At 53.5% G+C, this 22345-nt stretch overlaps 1 long non-coding RNA gene and 1 other non-coding gene across 2 annotated transcripts; both read right to left on the reverse strand.

The window, feature by feature from the left end:
• Positions 1–5219: 5219 nt before the first annotated feature.
• LOC135230688 (uncharacterized) lies at positions 5220–21813 on the reverse strand. Its single transcript, XR_010321271.1, has 2 exons — positions 21488–21813; positions 5220–13389 (listed from the first exon to the last, which is right to left on the reverse strand). It is a non-coding gene; the product is annotated as an uncharacterized LOC135230688 (long non-coding RNA).
• LOC111751520 (U6 spliceosomal RNA) lies at positions 13679–13785 on the reverse strand. Its single transcript, XR_002786634.1, has one exon. It is a non-coding gene; the product is annotated as a U6 spliceosomal RNA (small nuclear RNA).
• Positions 21814–22345: the final 532 nt, after the last annotated feature.

Below are 22345 nucleotides of genomic sequence, written 5' to 3' on the forward strand. Positions count from 1 at the left end.
CAAGATCCTAGCCCCATCAGACCCTCTGGCCCCACTTCAATGAGAGGCACATGGCTCTGTGAGCACTGTCTTGGCCAAGGACCCAGCCATTCCCATCTCTGCCTCGTGGTGTTGTGGGGACTGGGGAGCTCACAGATGTAGAGTTCACCCCTTCAATACTTCTCCCTGATCCTTGGATCCCGGGGCTCCTCCCCTGTCCCAACCCAGCTACTGGGGCCGGCCTCATCTTCGTTCCTTTTGGAACTCGGTCCTTGGTGCTCCCACTTCCACCCATTATAACTGGCCCATCATGGCCAGCCACTGGGAGCAGAGTCTGCCTTCCAGTGAAGCACTGGGCCCCCTCAGGCCTGACCAGCAGAGGGGAGTTGCACCCATGGCCCCAGGTGCCCATCTGGTGCTTCCTGTGAACCTGCTCCTCACAGAATCCACATTGCAGGGCTGGGGACCCGTTTTGCCCGCTTCACAGATGAAGAAGCAGGGAGGGAGAGAGTTAGAAGCCACGCTAGTTCTGGGACCCCGCCAGGGGCAGGCAGGCTAGCGGAGGGGTGGGATCTAGGCCGCTCACTCCAGCCCAGCAGTGACCATTGCTCTTGATTCGGTGGCCACTCTGTGCTGGTGCTGGCCTGGCCTTGGAGGGTTGCTCCCAAGTCTGGCTGTTAAACCTATCTTGAACCTCCTGCCGCCCCAGGACTGAGATGAGCCCTGGCTTCACCAGGGCCCTAGAAGGGGTCCAGGGCAGATTTCAAAATGGTGTGGTCTCCAGACCTTGCTGCCAGCTCCCACCCCTTCTCTGGGTCCCACGGGGAATCTCCCCCCACCCACCCATCCTAAACTCCCATCAGAGGAGTGTGAGAAAACCCCACAGGGCTCCTTAGAGTGTCCTGGTAGGCCCTCCCTCCCAGCCTCTGTTTGCCTGTGTGTGGAGTGGAGTGGGTGGGGGGAGCTTGATGATCTGTTCCAGCCACCATGGCCACTGTCAGTATGAGAGAAGGCACAGGGTGTGGGCAGGGAGGCTCTCAGCTCCAGCTCTCTTTGTCAGCTCTGCCCACCCAGGCCCGGAGGTGGGGAGCCCCCCCTTCAGTGGGTTCCCACATTCTGGCCGCCAGGATATTCATCCTGCACAAAAGGCCCGTGCTTGGAGACACACTCATTCGCCATGGGCTGCCTGGGCTTTGTGTGCTGAGCTTGGACCTTGAGGCCATCTGGGGAGCAGTCGTCCCAGTGGGAAGGGGGCTCCCCTCCAGGCTGCCTTTGAAGGCCAAGAATCGGCAGTAGCTCCCAGCAATGGCCCCCAGGAAGGCCGCACATCTGGTCTGTCCAGCGCCTCCCCATTCCCACAGCCCCCGCCTAGTGGCCCTCTAGCCCGGGGTGTTCCCTGCACACTCGGGCCCTACCTCCCTGCCCCCCACACCTCTGATGGCTGGCTGGAGACCTCTGGGAGTCATAACAGCCCAGGGAGCAGGGCTATGGCTCAGGGTTTGAGTCTAGACTCTACCACTCGGTAGCTGAGCTCTCTGGACCTCAGTTTCTTCATCTGTAAAATGGGCCTAATAATAGTCCCACTCAAGCATACCCTGAGGACTGGGGAGTGAATATAGCCCAGCATTCCCAGTGGGCACCATGTGAGTGAGAACTGCAGTTATTAACGGCCTGATGACCTACCCTGCCCTGGTAGTGTCAGGCCTCTTTCTCCCCCGCCCCTCCTCATTCAGCTTCCTGGGGTGAGGTGACCTCCTGCCTACCTGGGTTAGGGAAAGGCCTGGGTTCTGGGTTGAGTGGTGGGCTCCATGGAGCAGGTGTAGCCCTCTCTCCCTTAGGGCAAGGAACAGGTTCAGGGAGGTGTGTGTCTTGCTTGGCCTGCATGCAATAGGTGCTCCATAAGTGTGTACTCCCCTGCTGCCTCCACCAGGCTGCAGTCCTGGGCAGCCCCCAGCCTGACCTCAGCCTTGGGTCTGTCCAGCTGTGGGTATGGCCATGCAGAGGGGTTGAGGACCAGAGGCCTGGGGTGATCAGATTGGGGCCTGGGCTTCTGGACTGCTGGGGGCAGGGAGTGGGGGTCTTTGGGCCTCCTGGGTCTCTCCACATACAGGACCCTGCCTGACCTGGGCTCCTCCGGCCACTGTGAAGGCGCCCCACCCCCATACTGTTGGGGGGCGTCCTTGAGAGCGTGTCCTGCAGGCTTGGAGATAATCCGGCTTTGGAGGAGCCTGTGAGAGGCTGGCCCTCGGCTTTCCCACAGCCCCACATAAAGGCCAAGCCGCCAGCTGCTCTGCACAAAAGACTCCAGCCATTCAGCACCTCGAGGGGGTGGGGGGGGGGAGCAGAGCGCAGCCCTGCCAACCTTCCTACCTGGCCACCCTCAAGCCAGGCCCGTAACACTGGGGAGGCTCCTGCCTGCTGGCCAGGGAGGCAGGGCTATGGCTGTGGGCTTGGGGCAGTCTCGTGCAGCCACCCAAACCGGCTACCCACCCCACCTCCACTGTCCTGCCTGTCCCTGGGTGCCCAGGGTAAAGGAATGCCCTGTACATCCCTGTGCTGTGCCTGGCACTCTGCCTCCACAATGACTGCCTTGTCTCCCTGCCTCGGTCACACACCTTCCTCGTGGCACACGAGGGCTCCTGGGGAAGCACACGGTGGGGGATGGTAGACAGACATCCTTGCTTTTCTCACCCTGACAGTCTTTCACATTCATGCCCTCACGTTCACTCCAGCCTATGCTGCCATGAAGGGCAAGAGACAAGAGAGAGCGGGACGGGAGCAGGGGACTGGGGCAGGTTCCTTTCCCAAACTCTGCTTCCTCGTCTGAAGTGTGGGCTCCAGTGTCCCCTCCGTGGGCCAGTGATTGCCCCCACAGTCAGCTGCTTAACAATACCAGGCACTGGGAGAGCAGGGGGCCTCTGCCCCCAGGGGGTGCCTGCTCAGAGGCTGATGATACCTTCCAGCCTGACAATACTTGGACCAGACCAGGGGAGGGAGGAGAGGGAGATGAGGACAGCTTCCTGGAGGAAGGGCAGCTGGAAGCACAGGGGGACTGTGGGGGTGTCCATGAGCAGGACACTGGCCCAGTCAAGGGTGTTGACTGAGGGGTGGCCTGGTACCTCTGCAGCATCTGGGGGTGAGTGCCCCTTCCCTGCTTTTTGGCTCCATGCTGCTTCCATGAGTGACCTGGTGAGGCTGGCCAGGTCCGGCAGGTCCCTGGGCTGGGGTGCTCCCTGTCAGGCCGGAAAGCATGAGTAGTTGGAGTTTGGGAGGAGAGATCAGGGGGCAAGGGTGGAGATGCTTGTCCTGTGCGGCAGGAAGGTTGGGGGCAGGGGCAAGGGGCAGAGAAGGAGCCGCCCTGGCTGGTACTGGGCCCTCGGGGACTGCCACTTCGCCTGGACTTTGCATCTCGGGCAGCCAGCTGGACCTTGGGGGCAGCCCTGCAGTAATTTGAGGGTGGGACTCTGGTGGGACCAGGTACCTTCTAGCCTGCACCCCACGTGTCTCCCAGCCTCCCCACCCCCATTCCTCCACCTTCTGGAAGCAGGGGAGTCATTATCCAGCCCAGCAGCCCGGTGGGGAGGGGGGATGAGGACAGGCGCATTGTCCAGCCCTGGCCCCCGGTTGGCTGCCGAGCGTGGGAAAGCGAGCACGCCCACTGCCTCGTAGGCCAGCGCCACATAAAGGCTCCACCGCCCCAGCTGCCACCGCCTCCACTGGCCCCACTCCTGTCCGCAGGCTCAGGACCCCAGGCTCTGCTTAGCCCCGGGCACAGCCCCCCACCGCCTTCCCCAGCCCCAAAATGAAGAGCGGTGTCAGGTGCGTTGGCAGCGTCGGGTGCGTCCTGGGGGTCCAGGCAGGGCCCGCGGGACTCCTCGCTGCTCTCTGAGCGCCCTCCTGCCCCCGCAGGCACCAAGCCTGGGACGGGGAAGCTGCAGCTGCTGGAGTTTGCACGGCGCTAGCCCAGTTCCGAGCTGCAGAAGGGGACATACTGGAGATGGAGACCGTGACATCTCTGGTGAGCACTGCGCCCAGCCCTGGCCTGGTGGGGGGCGGGGTGCTAGTGTGTGTCACCAGGCTGGGCAGGGCGGGCAGCCTGCTGGGCTCCTCGCTCCCAGCCCCTGATGTCTCCCCTGACTTTCAGCAGACCTGGCAGCCACATGTTTCCCGAGATAGTTTTCAGGGAAGGCCTGGGCCCGGCCTTCAGGAAGCCTTGCATCCTCTCCCTGCACCCTGTGTGGAGGGAGACCTGGCCAAGCAGAAGTGACTTCCCAGAGAGACCCCTGCTTCCGGGTCCACCGCCCTGCGCCCCCCACTTCCCAAGAGCAGTGGGCGGCCCGTGCAGCCCTGTCCCATGGACTCTGTGCACCCTGCAACCAGAGGAGAGGACCAGGCGGGCTGCCTTAGCGCTCTGGCCAGTAGGGATTCAGTTTCCCTCCTCTTTGGGATGCCAGCGTGCAGCCAGATTAGAGCCTGTGTCTTGCTGGTGTGTGGTGACATGGCGGGGGGAGGGCAGTGTCCTGTGCCTTCATGTTGAAGGAGGGGTGCTGGGACCCTTCTTTTGTATGTTACAAGGTTGTAAATTGTCGAGATTGTCCATACAGAGGGAATCAGCTCTGTGGGGCCAGCCCTGCAGCTGGGACTCTGCTGCACAGACCTGAAGGACTAGTTGCCTTATGTTAAAGTTGGGTGGGGAGGGTGAGTGCTGTGCATTTGGGAGGCTGTGGGCTCCACTGGACACCAGCAGGAGTGTGGGCTACAGCTTCGTCCCCATAGGACACCGGCGTATCCAATTTTGATGGCGGGTATGGGGATACATACAATGTATGCCTCAGGGCTGGACCATAGAGATGGAATAAACCAGCCTTTGCTTGGATCTCTGTCCCCACCCTAACCCTCCACCATAGGCTGACTGCCAGCCTCCCTCCACCTGGGGTTCATGGCCTTGCCCAGGATGTGGGAAGGGAGCCAGGTCTCTAGGGGTGGGGCACTGTAACAAGGGCTTCCTGTTTGGGCCCCTGCCCAACCCATCTCCCCTACCCCCAGTGGCGAGGAAGACCCTCAGTGATGCCCTGACCCTGGGGCACCCTGCCTGGGGGGACCTCCTGTGGGTTGAACACTGCACCCTATGCTGTGGAGTTTTTGGTAACCTTCCCAACAGCCCTGGAGGCAGGAGTGTCCTCACTTCCACTTTGGGACTGGGGAGGTCAGGGATGGCCAGGAGAACATGGCAGGGTGTCAGGGTGGGCTGGAGCCCCGAGCAGTGAGGCTCCTTTGCCAAGGTGAGGCTGGGTCCCAACCTCCACCCTCCCTGCCTCAGCAGGGATGGGCTCCCCAAGCACCTGTCCCTCTGGTACCCCATGTTTTGCCCTCCAGTTATTCCCCGGTGCGCATCGCCTCCTCCAACACTGCTATAGGGTTGGGAAGCACCTCTCTTTGTCCTGGGCTACGCCCAGAGTCCCTCACTGTGAGCAGAGCCAGAGGGAGCGCTGGCCATTTTTCCCTGGGGGACATTCTCGAGGGGATGCAGGAGGCACAAGCCCCACATCCACAGCCCACCAGGATCTCTTGACTCCATGGAGTGTGAGGGACAGAGGAGACAGCCCATAGAGGACAGACCCTATGTACTACGGCTACACCTAGGAGCAACAGGGTCTAGGTTCTGCTGCCCCCTGGTGGCACCTGGACCTGCCACCTCCCCAGCGTCTCCTGGGGGCTGAAGAGGATACAGCTTGCTGGCAGGGTCTGGGTCCCAGAAAGGGCTGGGTGACACTGGACCCAGTGCGGGAAGGGCCTGGTTGGCAGTTTCTGCAGCTCCCAGGAAGGGGAGGAGTGTCCAAATCCACGCTCCTCAACCGCTGGGCCAGGGCGGAGGGGGAGGTCCCTCTGTGTTAGGACTCACCATTCTCTTGCTGCATGCCCCACCCCTAGGCCCAGCGGCGCTTGCCCTTACTTTCTCAGCTGCCACTAGGGGTCACCCTTGAGGCTGCTGGGTGGACATGGGGAGTGACCTCAGAAACCACACCTGGTGTTTTCTCTGCATGTTCCGGGAAATGGGGGTTGCTGAGCCACAGAAGGCAAGGTTACGTATGTGTCCAGGAAGCACCAGCCCTGTCCAGACCCAACCAGTTTAGAAATGAGGGAGGACCAGCGTGGAGAGGGCCACCTTGTTTATGCCTCTCTCCCTCTGAGCCAGGATGGCTCAAGGTCCCCACTCACAGCACCCTGAGCTGACCCTGCCTCAGATTAGCAGTGTCCACCTCAGGGCCCAGCCTCGCAATCAGGTTCCATGTATCCCAACTCTTACATGCCTCTCCCCAGTGGGAGGGAGCAGATGTGACAGCATTCCTGGGCCACTTGCCCAGCACACACAGTAAAAAAAAAAGACACAGTAGATGCCTAATAAATGTTCATGAGCTGAACAGAGGCATGCCTTCCTGCAGTCCCAGGAGCCCTGGACTCAAGGTAGAGCCCAGCCAGCTCAGGGGACCCCAGCTTCCTTATCAGGGGTCTGCCCATCCCCAACCCAGTGCCTACAGTGGAGCCCCACCTCCCTTGGCTTTGGGCCTATTTCCTGCCCTTTGCCCAGGGTGAGGCTGTGGCTATGGAGACTGCCCTGACTGGTTTTCTAGAACCCTCTGCTTCCTGGTAAACAGAACTGTCAATTCCCAGAAAGATGATCTGCCGTCTTTGTCAGATATTCAAGCAGCAGTGTTGGGGGATCCCCTTGGCAGCGCGTCTTATTTGGGGGTGCACTGTGCCCTTTGCTTGAGGAGGGCACGTGGGCTCAGGAACAAAGGCCTGGAAAAGTTCATTGAGGTATGGGCAGGAAGGAGCAGCCTCCAGCCTCCTTCCCTCTGCCCCAGAAGCCGCTTTGTCCAGTTCTAGCTTAGGCTCCAGGTCCCTCCCTATGGGTGTCCCAGCCTTTCCAGCAGGTGGTGGGTGGCAGCTTCTCCATGTCCCAGACAGAGTCTCAGAGATGCTCAGTGACACTCAGTGACTGGAGTGAGAGTTACAGGGACTTGGGTCTGAGTTGTGCCTGGTCCTGGGGGTTCCTCTCACTGTGTGGTGAGATGGGGAGGGGGTGCTGGGCAAGAGCCTGCAGGCCCAGGGGAGACTCTGGGTAGTCACTGGCTGTCCTCGACTGAACAAGGGGGTGGTATTAGGCCATCTCTTAGTGGCCTTCTTGCTTGAATATTCCAATTCAGTCCACAAAATGAGATGGACCCCCACTTTCCATATATAACCTTGGAGAGACCACCTACCTCTTCCAGTGTCCCCACCTAATGGAACCACCAGCCACAGCTGCCACCCAGTAGGCTTTCAATAAACTGGGCTGTTACAACCACCTTCCCTGGAAGCTGGCTGGCGTTCTCCTTCTTTCCTGCCTGTCCCAGCTCTTAGGGAGCATAGTGCTCTCTAAGCATGAGTGTGGGAACACAGCAATGAGAAAAGTCCCAGGCCAGGGGATGTCAGATGACAATTGTGTTAGTCATCTAGTGCTGTTGTAACAGAAGTACCACAGCTGAATGGCTTTAACAAACAGAAGTTTATTTTCTTACAGTCTGGTAGGCTAAAAGTCCAAATTCAGGGAGTCACCTCTAGGGGAAGCCTTTCTCTGTCAACTCCGGAGGAAGGTCCTTGTCATCAATCTTCCCCTGGACTAGGAGCTTCTCCGTGCGGGAACCCTGGGTCCAAAGAATACGCTCTGCTTCCGACACAGCTTTCTTGGTGGTATGAGGTCCCCCGGCCACTCTTTTATATCTCAAGAGAGATTGACTTAAAACAGAATCTAATACCTTTAGATCTTGTCAACACAACTGCCGCCAATCTGTCTCATTAACGTCATATTGGTGGGATCCACGACACACAGCAAAGTGGTGGACAATCACAGAGTACTGGGAATCATGGCATAGCCAAATTGATACACATATTTTGGGGGGACACAGTTCCACCCATAATAACGTACCCCTCATTGACACCCCTCGAACAGGGCCTTGACATGGAAATAGAGGGTGTGTCATTGGGACATAAGGGGTACGTCCTGGCTGGGCATGTGGGGAGTGCTCCACCCATGCTGGTGAATGAATGAGCAAATGAATGAATGAAAGAGCATAATGAATGAGAGAATGAATGAATGGATGAGCCTGTCTGGGCAGGCTGCCTTGGAGAGAGGCATTTTCTCAGACCAGGCAGTGGTCATTACAAAATCAAAGCTGACCATGTCTTAACACACCAACATTTAGTTCATCTGATCAACATTTGCCTGTGCAAGTAAGTCCAATTGTGAAAATGAAAAAGAAAGGTAAAGTTGAGAAATCTTTTTATTTTCCATGGGGATAATTCAGGGAACACATGCTTATGGTCATACTTTTAAAAAGAAGTGAAATTGTTCTCGAAGTCAGAAAACTCAACTTCAGCAGTATAGTTCCATGTCCCTGTGCGAGTCCCCCTTCCTTACAAAGCCACATGTTTTCGCAAGAATGGTAGTGACGTGGTCTCCATGAGCTGCAGCACATGCCAGGGCCGCTGGGAAGCTCTGCACCAGGCTGAGCAAGAATCACCAGGGCTGGTAGGTTGACCAGCTCTATGGGCTGCTGATGTGCAAAATATGCCTCCACTCAGAGGGCTTCTTCATGTTTTACATAGCATTCTCTGGAGCAAGAACACTTGGCGTTGCAGACAAGACAGAGTGCAGCGTGTTTGCAGGAAGTGGTTGCTGCGGTTGGCTTTTAGAGAGGCCCAGGGTCCTCTCTGGCCTCTTTTCCCTCACATGGCTGTCACAGGGAACTTGGTCACTGGGAAGTTCCCTGGGTCCTCAGGCCCGTCCAGCATCTTGTGGACATGTGGTTAACAGGACCTGAGCAGGGAGGAGCCACCCTGTAGACACCCGATGAAACCCAGGTGCATCAGGGAGTGGCCACCAGCTCTACTGAGAACCAGGGGCTCCACGTAGTGTCAGATAGGGTCCAGTGGGTCCCTCCAAGGTAAAGGTCAGGAATGTTCCTCCCACCATTCCTCTTCCCCCTGGGAGAGGCACAGCACTGAGCTACCCCTTTGGTACACTCGGCAGACCTTTGATAACATGGGTGCAGAGAGCAACAGTCTGGTCACCCTGCTTCATGCCTAGCAGAGTGCCTCACCGAAGAGAAGGACTGAATCAGCTGTTCATCAGGTGCCATCCATGGCCACCCCAACACTCACACAGTGGGCCTGTGAACAGTACTACAGTGACTGAGAAGACAGAGACTTGCTTGGGCCCTACAACACGGCCCTCCCTCCAAGGGTTACCACACTCTGGTCTCTGTGGGGTATCTGACCTGCTTCAACTCTGGGGGGCTTGGCAGGTCCTGAATCAGGAGCCATGGGAATCAGGGGCTGCCCTAGCTCTACTCCCACCACTCCCCCCCACCCCGGGGCTAGGGCCCTGGGTACTGCAGCATGGGCGCCCTCTGGGGCACGTGGCCCTTTTTCTCCCCTGGGTAGAGGGTCCACAATGCACCAGAACTTGCCAAAGCTGCATGAGCACAGACTGGTCAAATGCCCAGAGACCTCTGCCCTGCCACCTCCCTGCATTGGCAAGCACATGTCTTTTCAGATATCTTTCTCAAATCCCCTGGTGGCTAGCTCAGATGCAGCTTCCCGGGTCCTGCCTAGGAGATTTGGAGCCACTTTTTCCCTCCTCCTAATGTGGCCCTTGTCAGCAGTTCAAATCCAGCAGGCACTCCTTGGAAACCCTATTGGGCAATTCTACTCTGTCCTGTAGGGTTGCTACGAGTCAGAATCAACTTGGTGGCAATGGGTTTGGTTAACGTGTGCATTTCTAACATTATCCAATCATGAGCGCTGAGTTCCTGAGCTGGGCCAGGGATGGGGGACATGGGCATGAGTGAGCAGAAAGGTCCCCGCCCTTGGGGCTCCTACAGGGGCGTGGGGCTTACATTTCAGGAGGGACCCTGCTACAGGTGGCTCTCTCTGCTGGACCTGCCCTAGGGGGCAGTCACTAGGAAACGAGCAGTGGGCAAGGTTAAGGACTCTGAGCCACTCTGGGCTTCAGTTTCCCCCAATACAAATGGTATCTGTGACATTGTGAGGGAGGGGGGCTCCTCACCACCCCCCCTAGCTGTCTTTCCTCCTGGGGCCTCAGACCCCCAGGCTTCCGCTCCCTCCTGTAGCAAAGGTAGAGATGAATGGAGACCCCCAATGGTCACAAGCAGAGGCAGTTAAGTCAGAGTGGACATGCAGGTGCCGGCCACTGTCTCTTCCCTTTGGATGAAGGCAGGGTGGGAGAAGTGTCTTAGGTTGGGTTCTCTAGAGAAGTAAAACCAGTGAAATGTATATATGTATATGTATACGTATACGTATATGTATATGTATATATATAAAGGAATATATATATACATATATATGCATGCACACATATATATATACACACATACATATATGGAGCCCTGGTGGCATAGAGGTTGAGAGCTACAGCTGCTAACCAAAAAGTTGGTGTTCTAATCCTCCAGCCACTTGCTCTTTGGAAACCCTATGGGGCAGTTCTACTCTGTCCTATAGGGTCGCTATGAGTTGGAATCAACTTGATGGCAATGGTTTTTTTTTTTTTTTTTAATGGATTTATATATATGTGTACGTGTGTGTGGCAAAGAATATTGACTACACCATAGATCGCCAGAAAGATGAACAAATCTGTCTCGGAAGAGGTACAGCGAGAATGCTCCTTAGAAGCAAGGATGGTGAGACTTCATCTCACATACTTTGGACATGTTATCAGGAGGGACAAGTCCCTGGAGAAGGATATCATGCTTGGTAAAGTAAAGGGTCATCGAAAGAGAGGGAGATCCTCAACGAGAAGGGTTGACATAGTGGCTGCAAGGATGGCACAGGACCAAGCAGTGTTTCATTCTGTTGACATAGGGTGACTATGAGTCGGAACCAACTGGATGGCATCAAGGGAATGGCTCATGTGGTTGTAGAGGCTGGCAAGTTCCAAGTCTGTGTGTGGGTCAAGTGTCAGGTTGGAGGCTCCTCCTGACTCAAGTAGCTGCAGGGGCTGATGAACCCAAGATCGGCAGATCATATCGCAGGCTGCTGCCTCAAGTCCCAAGAACTGGAGGTCATATGATTACGAGCTGGGTACAGGATCTAGAAGGAGCAAAAGCCAGCCAGCTTTGCCAGAAAGTCCATATATATTGGATGCAGGCCACACCCCCGAGGAAACCTCCCCAAGGAAGCTGATTGGCTGCTCATAACAAATCTCATCATAGAGGTGATGACATTATTACATAACTGCCAAACTACATCATAACTGCCAAACCACTGAGAATCATGACCCAGTCAAGCTGACACCCAACCTTAACCATCACAGGAAGCTTAGAGTAAAAACAGGAAAGGCTTCCAGTGCGCCCTGGGTAGGCGTTGGCGTGGGAAGCTGGGTGCAGGTGTGGAGAGCAGGGTGACTAGAGGCAACACTCGTATGATTGGTTAGGGAGCATATTCTGCTTTCTCCAGTGGCCCTAAGTTGGTGTGGACCCTTTTGGACTGATGGTGACAGAATCTGTGGCTTGGCTTCCAGGGCTGATCTTTGCTGTCTGTCTATACAGCTTCGCACAAGGCAGGGGGCCAACTCACCCTGAAGGCTGGCCCAGAGCACAACTGCCCCTCAGTGTCCTGAGAACACAGGTTAGGGGCTGCTCATGCTCCAGAGCCCCAGCTGGCTCTGGAGGGAGGGGAAGAGGATGGAGAAGGGGGAACAGGGGTGTGTGGAGGGTGTTTGCCCTGGGTCGGGCCTTCCTGCAGGGGTCTTTGGCTGCATTGGGGTCATCAGAGTCCAGATTGGGAAGGCGAAAAGGCTCTCCTCCTCCAGCTGCCCCTCCTTCCACCTCCTGTTCCCTCTCCTTCGTCTTCCTGTCCTCCAACTGCCCCTCCCCTACCCTCTTCCTCCCTTCTTTCCTTCCTCCCCTCATCTCCACCCTACAGGAGTAATGCGTCCCCCTCCCCACTCCACATCTGCTCACTGACCCCAGAACTGTCCTTGCCTCCACACGGGCTGGAGGTGACCCCTTGGGAACAGGGCTGGGTTTGACTCATTTTTGAACCTACAGCCCCGGTTTGGGGGGAAGGGGTGTGCAGTAGACTAGAACTGTCTGGAACTGTCCGGAACTGCCAGGCAGTTCTGAGGAAAACCAGGGAAGTCCCCTGGGCCTTTACACACAGTGAATATTAGTGCGCCACTCTGTGGGCCTTTTGCTTATAAAAGTGAAACATGCTGCTGAAAATGGCTCAAACTACTCAGAAGTGGTCAAAGGAGAAAGTGAAAGTTGTTTTGACAGTGTCCCCCCCTCACCCTTCCCTGGGGGGAAAACATGCCTGGCGTTTCTCAGGACAGACAAAGTGCACATACAGACAAGGTGGTTTTACAAACCAACCTGGCCCCTTTTTGAGTTGTCATAACAAGTTTGAGGTTGCCAACAAGGCACAAACGACAGGTTCTGATAGAGTGTGGAACAACACTTTACCCACAGAGAGAAGAAATGAAATGTTATCAGCTTCCACTGTGGGCCAACGAATCACCCCTTGCGGCGCGTACAGGGTAGATGTCCCGTGCACACCACTGTTGTGCCACAGTCAAGGGAGGCCCCACCAGAAACAGACATAGGGATGGGTTGGCCAGGTGCCATATGGTGCCCATGCATGAGCAGAACGGAGACAGTTACTGTGTGCCAGAGAAAAAGGCTTCTCTGAAAGGAGAAGGGACTGGAAAAGAAAAAGAGAGACCAATTCCCAGCCTCCTTATTAGAGAATGTTCTGGGCCCATGGCCTCTGCTTAGGCAGCCCAGATGGGAGATGTAGAGGTAGACCATCCTCCTGACACAAGCCCTTTGCCCTTCCCACATGACACCTGGGTTGTGTGTGCAGGTATGTGTGTGCATGTGTGGGCATGTACATGCAATTTGTGAACACAGGCATGCATATGTGGGTGTATGCATGCATGTGCATGCATGGGTGTGTACACATATGTATATTTGTGCAAGCATGTGGCTGCATGTGTATATATGTGTGCATACGTGCATGAGTGTGCATGCATGTTCACGTGCACACATGTGGGTGTCTAGGGTCTTTTAGGAAATCAACTCCCCAGAATTATGCTCCCAGGTGACCAACATTAGTAAGAGAAAGAGAGCAGCTGTATGGACTTCACTTGAAGAATTCCGACATTTGCCAAAGCCCTCCAACCAAAGGCCACCAGGGAGCACATCTGTGCTCTAACAACCTGCATTCATTGCTGTTACGGAGAGAAATCACCTGTGGGGAACTGTGGGCAGCTCAGTAGAGGGTGGGTTCAAGAACGCAAGTCTTTGGGATTGGTGCCGTCAGGATCAGGGAAATTCCATGACTGCGTGCCTTGAAAAAAAAATTTTGTTTTTAATTTTAATGTCCTTTAGGTTAAAGTTTACAGCTCAGGTTAATTTCTTATTCAAAAATTTATGTACATATTGTTTTGTGACATTGGTTGCATTCCCCACAATATGCCAGCATGCTCCCCCTTCCCCCCCCTTCCCTATGTCCATTGGTCCAGTTCCTGTTCCTTCCTGCCTTCTTGTCTTACTTTTGGACAGGAGCCACCCACTTGGTCTAGTATATTTGACTGAACTAAGAAACACGTTCCTCAAGTGTGTTTTTGTTTTTTAGGAAAAATATGGAAGGCTTCATGAATTCACGTGTCATCTTTGAGAAAGGGCCATGCTAATCTTCTCTATATTGTTCCAATTTTAGTGTATGTGCTGCCAAAGTGAGCACCGGGTGTCTTAAATCTTATTAGCAGGTGGGAAGACTAGGCCTGGGCTAAATTGTGATGGGTAAAGAAGCAGCCGTCATGGGTATGAGCCAGGGAGGGGGGTGTCTGTCATCTTTGGCACCTGGATCATATTTGTGTTCTGAATTCGGATGTGACCATGAAACAGTTTTGCTTTTGTGCATGAGTGGCCTTGTTGCTGTGGATGGTCCGTGAACTAGTTCATATTCAACAGGGTATCACCAAGGTCTGGCTGTGAGCACCAGACCCGCTCCTGCTCGGGGGGCTGCTGTCCCTTTGCCATATTATTCAATGATGTGTGCTGACTTCCTGAACTGGGCAAGAGGTGGGGGACATGGGCGTGAGAGGAGAGAGAAAGTTTCCTGTCCTTGGGGAGCTTGCATTCTGTTGGGGACACAGACAAGGGAAGGAGGCACAGACAGACCAAACGCGTGACGCTGGGTGACACACTGGATTGAGGAAAGTGGATGCAGGCAGGGCCATGTGGGGGCGGCTGCTGCACGGGCCAGGGCTTGCTGAGGCTGGATTCAGGATAGAGCAGAATGAGATGGGACCCTGCAGAGGAATGGGCACAGGAAGGAGACGGTGCTGGGGAAGCCCTGGCACGTTGTCGAGGGCAAGGTGCCATCCTGTCCTTGAGGAGTTGGGCACATGCCAGGGCCTTTCTTGGGGTTGGTCTGGGCTCCCTGTTGCTCAGGGCCGGGGCAAGGCCCACAGTGGGTTCTCGATCATCCTAGCCTGCTCCTGTGACTTATCACACACAGCAACTCCTGCAGCCCTGTGTCTGTGCCTATTGTGTGCAGAGGGACCCAAGTGAAGAAGTAATTTATTGTCAGTTCCCACATTTAAAAAGTCAACTCCTTTGAGTTATGACTCAACTACAATAAAGTACACCTGTTTTTTTTAAGTACACCTGTTTTAAGTGTGCAATTTGTCAAGTTTTGACAAATGTTTACACTTGTGTAACCACCACCATCTTCTTCATTATATAGAACATTTCCATCATCATTCTTAAAGGGACCCTGGAGCCCCTTCCCACTCAATCACCACCCTTGGTCTCAGGAGACCCCAATCTGTATTCTCTCTCTCTAGATTACATGTGTTCCAGAATCTTATGTAAATGGAGTCATACAACACAACACGGTATAACTGCGTGGTTTAGCCATGTAGTTGTGTGTTCCAATGGTTCATTTATAATGTAAATATCCATTTGCATTTCTTGTAATGCAGGACTGTTGGCAATGAATTATCTCAGCTTTTTGAAATTTTTAAAATGTAAGCCCTCAGCCTTTAATTTGCTTCCAAGTTTGAAAAATGTATGGAAATTTAAGGCGGATTTTTCTTTCAGCACTTTAAAGATGTTCTTCCATTGTCTTCTGAACTGCATTGCTTCTGATGAGAAGTCTGCTGTAAGTCTCATCTTTTCTTTGTATAGAAGGCATTTTTTAAAAATCTCAGACAGATTTAAAACTTTCCTCTTTGTTACTGTTTTTCAGGAATTTTGCATAATTTGCCTTTGTGTGTATTCCCCTTTGTTTATCCTTCTTACTGTCTGTTGAACTTCTAGGATTTGTAGGTTTATAGTTTTCTTCACATTTAGAAAAATTTTATCTATTACTTCTTCAAATAATTTTTCTTTTTTTGCCATTCTTGATGGATTTCTTTAAGCAGTGATGGTAAGAATTTGTATAGGGAGAAAATGTTCTCTTCCTTGGACCACCTCAGTATGTGTTCCAGAAAGATGGTAGCTTCACGGGCAAGACTTTTATAGGAGATAATGAGAGTCAACCAATTGGGTCATGGCTCCTGCTACATGTCCTATCCATTAATATTCTTTTATTTATTTTTTAATTGTGCTTTAGGTGAAGGTTTATAGAGAAAATTATTTTCTTATTAAACAATACACGTACTGTCTTGTGACATTGGTTGCTAACCCCACATTCAAATAATTTTTCTGTTCTTACCCCTCTCTCTTCTTTTTCTGGAATTCCAATTACGTTCATGTTAGATTTCTCGATATTTTACAGCAATCATTGAAACTCTGCTCATTTTTTTTTCTGAGTGTATTTCATTCTGAATACTTTCTATTACTATATCCTCAAATTCACTAATATTTCCTTTTGATGTGTTTAATCTGTTGTTAATTTTATCCAGCATATTTTTCATTTGAAATCTATTTTTCACCTCTAAAAGTTCCACTTGGTCCCTTTTTATATTTTCCATTTCCTTCATCATTATGCATATATATATGTATTTTTTTAATTTATTTTTGTTGTTGAGAATATACACAGCAAAACATACACCAATTCAACAGTTTCTGTATGTACAATTCAGTGGTATTGATTATATTTTTTGACTTGTACAACCATTCTCACTCTCTTTTTTTCTGAGTTGTTAGTCTTCCATTAACATAAACTCAAAACGTTCAGTAATGGTAGCTGGGTGCCATCGAGTTCTTCTAGCCTCATGGCAAAAGAGGCAATTATTCATGGAGGCAATTAACCACACATTCATTTCCTCCTCCTATTCCTGAGTCTCCTTCCTCCTTTTTGCTTCAGGCAAATAGAGACCAATTGGTGTGCCTTGGATATACGTATATTTTAAGGTCCTTGTCTGCTAATTCAATCATTGCTATAATTTTGGGGTTTATTTCTATTGACTTAGTTTTTTCTTGGTCACATTTTTGTGCTTCTTGGCACGTCTAGTTATTTTTGATTGAATGCTGGACTTTGTAAATTTTATACTTTTGATTATCTGGATTTCTTTTGTCTTCCTTTAAGGAGTATTGTATTTTGTTTTGGCATACAGTTAAGTTACTTTTTGTTCACTCTGATTGTTTTGTAACTGATTTTTAAGCTTCGTTAGAGCAGATCTGAGTAGCCTTTGCTTTGGGGGATAGTTTAAGTCCACTAATAACACATGGCCTTTCTTGCTTCTCTACTGAATGGCCTGAATGAAGACTCTCAAGTCTGGCTGGCCAGAACTCAGATGTTTCCCAGCCTTGAGTTCGCAGCTTCCTAGTGGTTCACTGTTCTTCACATGCACAGCTTTTTATTCAGCGAGGAGTCAAAAAGACTTTTATGTAGGTTTCTGGAGCTTTTTGCCTGTGTAGTTCCCTCTTTTCTGGAACTCTGCTTGCAATGTCCATCTGCTTAAGATTCCCTGAACCCCTCAACTCTGCAAGATTGCCTTGATCTTTTTGGGACCCCCTCCCTGCTCTGCAGTCTGGACTGTGCCCCTTGTAGAATGGTAGAATGATTGTAGAGCTCAACTAATTTGCTCCCCTTTTCTTGAGGATTACAGTCTCTTTTGCCTAATGCCCAAGGTCTGAAAACAGGTGATTTGTATATTTTTTAGTTGCTAGTTTTTATGACAAAAGGGTAAATCCAGGCTGTGTTACTACACCACGACCAGAGGAGAAGTAACCAGTTCTCTTTTGATGAACACTTAGGTCGTTTCCAATTTTTCTTTATTACCATAAAGGCTGCAGTGTACATTCCTGTACATGCATCTCTTCACACTTAGGAGTCTATTTATAGGATGAAATTCCTAAATAGGACTTCCTGGGCCAAATAATGCAATGGTTTAAAATTTTAATATTTACTTCCAAATTTTCTTCTATAAAGGCTATACCCATTTATATCCCCATGGTAGAAAATGGGAATATCTGTTTAGTTAACAATCTCTAAGACATTATTGGGCAACCTTCTATATGCCATCTTGCCCTTGCAGAGCAACCCTTTCTTGGAACTTTCTCCTCCCTTGTGTCCAGTGACTCTGTCCACTCATGTCTTTCTCTCTTTTGACCTCCTTAGCTATTTTCTCTTCCTTTTCTCCTTCTCCAGATGTCCTCACTGATCCTCTTCCTCCTTCTCTTTGCAGATGGCCTTGGCTCCTGCCTGCCCACCTTGGGGCCTGGAGGCACCTGATGCTCCCAAAGGCTTCCATGGTGTAGTGGACTTGGCCTCTCCCTTGGGTGCCAGTCCCATTCTAAGGCTAGGGTCATCCATTTTTCTACTGAACCAGGATGGGAGGACCCCTCCCAGCTTCAATCAATCTTCCTGGACTCTCCCCTTGAACTGAAACTTGGGAGGTAGTGTAGGGTAGTGGTTAGGAGCTCTGGACCCACAGTTTGGGTCAAAGGGCCATTTGCTGCTACTGGTGATATGGGTTTGGCATGACACTCAGCTCTCTGTGCCTTGATCTCCTTACCTGTAAGGTGGGGCTATTAATGGCTCCTGAGGTTATTACTGTGTACCCGCATAGAGTTGCTGTGAGGGTTAAGAGAGCATAGATATCCGTAAGGTTTGAAGGATGCCTGCAGCCCAGAGGCACTGCATGGGTGTGAGGTGTTATTGTTACTGAAGAATGAAGAAAGCCAGTGGGGAGGAGCATTCCAGTAACAGAATGTGAGAAGGCTCTGGAATGAACGAACAGGAGCTTAGCATAAGCAGGGACCTGAAGGAGACCAGTGTGGCTGTGGCAGAGAGAGAGTGGGCAATGATTTGGGAGGCAAGAAGGGCTTGCCTGGGAGTCTGGAGTAAGGCACCAGAAGCTGTAGGGAGAGGGGTGACTTGATCTGTTTACAGCTTGAAAACCTCCCCTCAGCTGCTGCCGGGACAACAGAGAGTAGGGGAGCAAGAGCAGGAGGTGAGTCCAGGTGAGAGGCTGCTGAGGGGTTACGGGGCTTGAGGAGGAGGTAAGTGCCTGGAAGGAGGGGGTTTGAGGAATGTTCTGGAGGCAATGTCTCCAAGCCCAGAAGGGTGCAAGGTGAGTCTTGAAGCACAACTGCCCCCAGCTTCCTGAGTTTAGGTGGGAGAAGATGACCTTCCCCAGGTGGGGAGCTTCCCAGAGGACAGTTGAGAGGGAGAGCCAGAGGGTGGCTGGACCACGTGGAGTTTAAGGTGCCGGTGAGACGTCTGAGAAGGGACCTGACACGCTGGCCAGTAGCTGACGCCTGGGCGTCTTTGTGTCCTATTCCCCAGCAGCAGGTGTGGCTTTCTGGAAGGCCGCTTAGCCTCTGGGAAGCCCCTGCTGCTGTGAACTCCCCCCTCCAACCATCCCCTTCCAGTTCACTGGCTTTCTTCTGTCCTCAGCATGAGACCGTGGAGTCATCATCCTCTCTGCCCATTGCTGCCCCAGGAGAACTGGCAACAGTGTCCTGTAGATTCTACCTCCTCATCCTGAAATCATCCTCTCTGCTCCCTCCCTGCCTCCCCCCAACCCTCACCTCTCAGTGCTGCCTACCTGGGTGACCCGTGGAGCCTCCTCTCCATACTCTGGTCCACTCTGGCCTTCACAACCTGATAGCTGCTCTGCCGTAGTCTCCCTCCTACGGGACGTGTCTAGAGTCTTCCCCTTCCTTCCAGTATCGGCTAGGCTGGCTGAGCACTAAACTCTTCCCCCACTTCATGCCTCCCCAGGAGCAGACCCCAAGTACCTCTCTGGCCATCTCTCAATCCAAGCCCCTTCTCAGCAAAAGCCCTTTCCCACCTAGTCCACAGACAGGCTTCTATTTATCCTTCAGAGCCCCACTTGGCATTTGCTGCTCAGTAAGAGGGCCCTCACCACTTGACTCTGGAATTTTTGCTTGTGGACTTGTCTTCTTCATGTGACTGGAATTTTTACTTGTGGGCAAGGACCAAGCCTGCTCTGCCTCTGAGCCCCACTGCCCAGCTGGAGTTGAACTGAGAGGAGGCTGAGGCTGGCCTTGACCACAGAGGGGTGGCGGGGAGCTTCTGGGGTGGGTCTTGGGAGGGCTTACAGCTCTGAGCCCTGTAGTTCCACGGCCCCTGCCCACCTGCCACCCTCCAGGACTCAGGCTCAAGCACTTTGGTCCTCACAATCTCTCCCACCCCCAGGACCCTGGAAAACTCCCTATGGAGAAGAAAGGGGAAATGCGATGGGGATTTCCGAACTGTCCTTCAGGAAACTGTCCTGACCTGACAGGGAGGTCAGGGAGAGAGGAGTTAGGCAGGGAGGGTGGGCAGCCCCTCAGAGGGCACAGGCCGGCAGAGGCAGCCGGGTGATGGGGGCTGGACTCAGGGGGCCCTGCCTGGCTGGGGTCATTCTGCCGGGTGCAGAGGGGTAGGGCATGCGAGGACAGGTCCAGCCCCAGGGTCAGCATTCCTGTGTCCAGCCCCTGAGGCCTCAGTTTCCTCATCTGCATGGTTGGTGTGCACAGAATGCCTTCCCAAGCCCCTGCCTGGCCCTCATCCTGGGCCCTGAGGGTGGTGAGAGGTGGCACCCTGCAGGATCCCCTGGGCAGGCACCTCAGCACCCATGGGTGCCTGGGCACAGTGTCGGGCTGCCACTGGGCTCGCGAGTGGCCTGGGGTTCCCATGGTCCAGAGGCCAAGTCAGAGGGGCCCTGAAGGAGAGGCCCTGGAGGGGCGGCTCCAGCTCTGCACCCCCTGAGGAAATAAGGAGGGAATCTCTGGAACCTTTCTGCCTCCTGGCTTCCTGGCTAATTCCCTGCGGGCTTGGGAGGTGAAGGAGGAGTGCAGCATCCAACAGGTGACAGCAGTGATGGGGGCACCTGGTGGGTGGGGAAGGATCTGGCCCAGCCTCCCATTCTGTCTGATTATGTTGCTGTGATGGCTCAGCATCCAGAATGAATGAATGAGTGAACAAATGAATGAATGAGAGTTGGGGACCGAAGTTCAAGCCTTTGTCCTCCTGCTCTGATGGAGACAAACTTCCTACCCCTCCCCACAGCTTGCTCAAGGGGGTGGGGCAGAGTAGTGATCTGTCTCAAGGGAGAAATGGGTGATGAGTAGTCAGGTAAGGGAGTGGGGGTGGGAGAGCTGGGGGGCCAGTACTAACTGCAGCAATCAGAGATGGCCTCACAGATAGCATCCTGTGCCCCAAGACTCCGAGCACCAGTCAAATACCCTGAAGGCCTAGAGGCTAGGGTACTGGGGTGTGGGTGGTGGAGGGGCAGGGGGTAAGGTGGAAGGGGGACTGAATTGGCTGTGTGGCCTACCAATGCTAGCCAAGATGTACTCAGTGACTTGGTTAAGTCCTGCCCCTCCCTGTGCCTCAGTTTCCCTGCTTGTCCAGAGTGGTGGGTAGATGAGATGCTCTTTGAGGGTGCACCTCACTGGAGTGTGAGTGTGAGTCCTTCTGGGAGTACCATCTTCCACCTAGAGGAGGGCCCCTGGGAATTGGGGAGTCAGTGGGATTCAGTGTTGCTCCTGTGGGACACGGGCTGGAAGCAGTGGGGACCCCAGCATCCCCAGACCCTGGGCTTTTCTACTGTTCAGGTTCCTAGAGGGCTCCCCTGAGGACATCAAGGGCTGAGGGGATGGTGGAGGGAGAGGGGGGTGCTCCATCCCTTCATAGGAAACAACCCCTCTGTGCTGTGTGTGTGTGTTGGGGGGAGTACAGGGGGCCTAGAGGAGTGGGATGTCTCCCCAGGCCCTCTCATTTGGGAATAGGAGAGGGCTGTCTCACCTGGGCTCTGAAGTCCCTGAGTCCCAACTGATCTCCCTACCCTTCCTCAGAGCAGGGGCGGAGCCTGCTGCCTGGGCATCTGGGTAGAGCAGCCAGCACCTGGACTGTATTGGGGTCTGCAAGACTGGGCTCGTCCTGGTGGGTGTGGCCAGTGAGTGGACTCTGCCTGTGAGCACTGGGGACAATGAGTAGCCCCCACTCTAACCCACATGACTTTCCCCCTCCCTTGTACCTTCCACAGGACTGCTGGGCAGGGCTCTAGGTCCATCCCAGTTGGCCAACCAGTAGAGGGGCTCGCTGGAGGGGGGTCCTGGGTTCAGCAAGGGTTGGTCTGAGGGGGTCCGAGGGGACCCTGCTTGGGGCCGTGGAGCTGGACACAGCACATCAGCATCGGGACAGGTCTGGTTAAGTGGAAGTGCTGCGTTCAGTGGGTTTTGAAATGTCACACAGCGCTGAAGAAGTCAGAGAGATTTCTATGCCCATCACGTAGGGCTACGGGTTTAACTGTTGGGGAGCATGCTGACCACGTGAGATGCTGACTTACCAGGTCACAGGACTAGAAGGGCCTTGAACCAAGTCTTCTGACTTTCTGTCTGTCAGGAGCTCCAGGGGTTTGGTGGGCCACCTCTCACAACCCCCACAAGGCTGCCTCTGCCAGGTACTTGGTGGTTTCCCTCAAGTCTGCCCACCCAGCTCTGAGGGGGTGGCTGTGGTGCTGGGGAGCCCAGTAAGACCAGGCAGCTTGGTGAGGAGAAGATTGGGGTTTGGGACTGAGAAAAGTTTCATACGGGTGACCTTGGGCAAGGCCCTGTCCCTTTCTGAACCCTCACTTCCCCATCTGTGAAATAGGCCCAAGAATTACCCTGCCCTGCCTCCCTCCCAGGGGACAAGTGGGGCTATGGACCCTGGGGGAGCCCCTCTGGGTGCTCAAGGATGGAAAAGTGTCTCCCTCCTCCCTTGTTTCCATGAGTGTGCTCCCATGCGTGGCCCAGTGGACTCTGAGGGTGGTCTCCCATCCAGGCACCCCAAGGGCAGGCTGTGCTCACGGGACATTGGAGCTGCAACCCAGCCCGTCTCCAGCAAAGGTGGG

The sequence above is a fragment of the Loxodonta africana genome, chromosome 3 (genome assembly GCF_030014295.1).
Source record: "Loxodonta africana isolate mLoxAfr1 chromosome 3, mLoxAfr1.hap2, whole genome shotgun sequence".
NCBI lineage: Eukaryota > Metazoa > Chordata > Mammalia > Proboscidea > Elephantidae > Loxodonta > Loxodonta africana.